The sequence below is a fragment of the Triticum dicoccoides genome, chromosome 3A, assembly GCF_002162155.2.
Source record: "Triticum dicoccoides isolate Atlit2015 ecotype Zavitan chromosome 3A, WEW_v2.0, whole genome shotgun sequence".
NCBI classification, from domain to species: Eukaryota; Viridiplantae; Streptophyta; class Magnoliopsida; order Poales; family Poaceae; genus Triticum; species Triticum dicoccoides.
The window spans coordinates 512,188,854-512,193,103 of NC_041384.1; positions in this window are offsets into that span (position 1 = coordinate 512,188,854).

Sequence of the window (4,250 nt, forward strand, 5' to 3'; positions counted from 1 at the left end):
CAAAATCGATGTGCTCTGTAGGATGATTGTCTCTTTATTTGCAGTGTATGTAGCACTCGTGATGTATTCAGTGGCTACGACATGAGCACTTTGCTGAAACTAGTAATCAATGAAACCTGTGTAGCAGGCTGGGTGTAGTTTTTTGAACATCTAATGATTTCTATTAACGGAAATCAGGGGGTATCCCCTTTTGCTCATATAAATAAATAAATAGCAGAGGCCCTGTCGGGTCAGCTTTGTTCTCATTCGAAGACGTCGAGCAAATTGTAGTCCAACAGCAAACTATGTCATCAAATTCAAGTTTCACAGCCAAATATGAGTACAACTAAACAACAATGTCATCATGTTTTAGTTGTCATACAATCACCAAACACAAATCAGCATACATAACAAGTGATGTTCTCACAGCAAAATACTAAACAACATGTTCATCAGGTTTCAGTTGTCATAGAAAACACAATTTCACATAGTAGATAAAAAACGTCTTCTGACAGGCAAATACGACAAAAGCAATGTAATCATCATCCGTAGCAGCAGCGTCAACATCTTCGACATGTGTATCAGTCTGAATCATAATTCCCGACAGTGTCATCTTCTTCTTCGTCCTCAACATCCTCGAACGTTGGCTTCTTCTTGATCAACTCTTGTATGTCCACAGCACGACAGACAATCTTTTCTTCGGCGTCATTGACGTGATGGTTCTCAAAGATATTAGGAACATATGTGTTATCTTGTACATCAGGAGCAGTGTAAGCATCATCTTGTTGTGCAACTTCATTAAATGAATTCCTCTGCTCAAACCTTTGCAATACTCTCCAGTCACGGCTACGTGCAAATGTGTCTTCCAAGAAAAATATCTGTGTTGCTTGATTTGCCAAAATAAAAGGCTCATTGGTCTGGTACGCCGCCTTGACATTGATGGATTTGAAATAATCATCAGCTCTGGGTTTTGCGATCCTGGAAAACATGTTATACCAACGACAGCACAACAGAACCACACACCGATGATCCTCGAAACTGGAGATATACTACAACCGAACAATGTCTGTTATGTTAGCATACATTTCAGTTGTCTCTTTGTCATACGTATACGTGCTCATGATGGCATTGTTTTGTGTCTTCCTGCCTTCGTCTCGTGCAAGGGTGTTGTAGCGCACATCTCCAACAACGCAAGATTCATAATGTCTTACCCGAGTATCAGGACCCATTTCTAGTGAGTAAAGGGCATCATCAACTGCCTGCCCATGCTCCCGCATCTTCTTAACCTATGGTTAGAAAATAGACAAGCTGATCATCTTATGTACTCAAAATATTAAAAAAATTGACAGTGCACTTCAAAAGCTTACATGGTTCTTGAACCATTTCGCAAATCCTGCCATAACCAGTTTGTCAATGTTTCTTGGATTTTGCGGCAGTAACTCCTCTTTGTAGATGTTGCACAACATAGTGATCACGTCAAACATCTAAATATATAAGAATGTGCTGCAAGTTTGGTAGATTATGATGTATAAGCTGTAGTACTGCACTTACTTGATATAAGGTAGTATCTCAGGACAGTTATTCAACACATACCAAACCATTTTGTCCAAATCTTTAGGTTTGTCCTCTTGTCGACTCTTCCCTGTAACTCGAACAGAATAATCGAAAACATTGAGCCCGGTATTGTCTTCACCCACCTCTTTGCTAAGCTGATCAGCTGTTTCAATGTACTTTGAGCAGAATGTCAACGCTTTTGTAGCAATGTAGGCCTCTGCAATGGAACCCTCGAGTCTAGCTCTGTTCCTAACATAGCCCTTGAAAGTGCCTAGCCGCCTTTCAATAGGGTACATCCAGCCATACTGTACTGGACCTCTAAGTAGTGCCTCATCAGGTAGATGAACAGCCAAATGCACCATCACATCAAAGAAGGCTGGAGGATATATCTTCTCAAGGTTGCATAGGATAGTTGGTATCTTGTCTCTAAGACGCTCCAAAGCATCTATCATGATATTCCTACTGCAAAGTTCCCTGAAGAATTGTCCCAACTCTGCAACTGCTCTGTATAAGTCAGGGCGGCCCAATCCTCTAAGGATAACAGGTAAAACCCTTTGAAGTAGGACGTGGCAGTCATGAGTTTTCAACCCTTGTACCTTGTTTCCATCTGCATTGACTCTCCTTTCAGGGTTGGAAGCAAATCCATGTGGGAATATCACACGTGACAGGACCTCGCAGAATTCTTTTCTTTTTACCTTGTCCAAGACGTACACAGCTGGTGCCATATCCCGTGGTTTACCTTCATCTTGCACCTGCAAATCCTGTCTGATACCCAGGTGTGTCAAATCAATCCTAGATTTTAAGGTATCTTTTGTCTTGCCTTCAATATTAAGAAGTGTGCCGATAATACTGTCACATATATTTTTCTCGATGTGCATCACATCAAGATTATGCCGCAGATCCAAATCTTTCCAATACTCCAAGTCCCACAAAGTGGACCTGCGGGTAAACAATAATCACTCTTCTACCCTGCCACACTTCCTTTTCCCGCTACCATTATCATGATGGTTTTCTGGTGTAATATGCCTGACCTTCTCTAATTCCACTTGCAACTCATCGGCGGTGAGCCTCTTTGGCGCATCACGGTTTTCATGCTTTGCATTGAACACATGTCTTCAGTATTTTCTAGGAAGCGGCTTGTCCTTGGCAAGGAAACGACGGTGTCCAATGTAACAGATCTTGCTAAGTATTGCGTATGACAGCAGATTCCTGTCATAGCGAACACATGCATTGTAACCATGTGTCGTTCGCCCTGACATAGTGCCCAAAGCCGGATAATCATGGATGCACCAAATTATAACAGCACGCAGAAAGAAATCAGCTGGTGGGCTGCTATATAGGTCTCAAGTGAGAACACCCTTCCATAGCTGTTGAAGTTCCTCCACAAGAGGCTCCATGAACAAATCAAAATCCTTTCCAGGACTTTTTGGACCTGGGATGAGCAAGGCCATCATGTAGTTTGATTCTTTGGTGCAGACATTTGGAGGCATGTTGTAAGGGATAACAAGCACTGGCCACATGCTATATATGGCGCTCTGGTGGCCAAATGGGTTAAATTCATCTGAAGCTAAGCAAAGTCTAATGTTTCTCGGGTCAGCAGCAAACTCTTTGTGTTTATCATTCAAGCTTTTCCACTCACTACCATGAGATGGATGGCTCATTACATTCTGATCTTTGTACTCCTGGTTCCTAGAATGCCACAGTACATCCTCTCTTGTTTCAGCAGCATGAAACAACCTCTGCAATCTTGGTGTAATTGGAAAATGTCTCAGAAGGCCAGAAAGTTCATGAAATATATGTGCAGAATGGGGTTTGTACTACACGGGCAGAGCACATCTGATTTCGGACCACCATACTCAGCTCTGATAAAGTTCATGAAGTTTTCAACCCCCTCGACATATGCAGCGGAGAATCTTCGAGCAGAAGTTATCCAAGTCCTTTCCATCTATTAGACATACAAATTAGTTCGTCTACTAGATATTATAGGAAAAACATATATGCTTTTTTATGAAGGCCAGAAAAAAATACCTAGGTCGATGTCTAAAGCTATGGCAAGATATTTGGACGAGCAGATCTAAGTAACGAAATATATGTAAAGCTAATTTAGCAAACAGATTTGAGTGCCAAATTATGGCAGGCTGTTTCAGCAGTCAATGAGGCCGATCACACAGCCATCGAACTATCGAAGGCCATCGTAGCAACAAAGATCGAGTATAAAACGATGTAGAGCTATTTCACCTAACAGATTGGCTACTAGACCATGGCAATCTACATCACAATAAATATATGGCAGGATATTTTAGCAACTAATCGGCCTTGGCATGCCATCTCAGCTAAGCAGATTGAGTGCAGAACAAGGCAAGGAAGCTTCTTAAGTAGAGCATATTGACAGTAAACTACTTTGGCAAACAGTGAGATTAACAACGTCTATCAGCTAACATTCAGCGCTACACCGACATGAACAGGGCCTCAGTCTAGAATGCGCGTACCGTGGGAGAAGCTGACCGCCGTGCGTCTCCACACGAACGTCGCCAGCGGTGCCGACGCTGACCGCCGTGCGCCTCCACAAGAACGTAGCCAGAGGTGGCGGCGCAGCTAGAGGACGGCAGTCTATGAGAGCGTACTGTGGGAGCGAGAGGATCGCCGAACCGCGGTGCCGATGTATCGGCTCGACGGGGAGGGCGGCTTTGGCGGAGCGAATGGAGTGGAGGGGGACA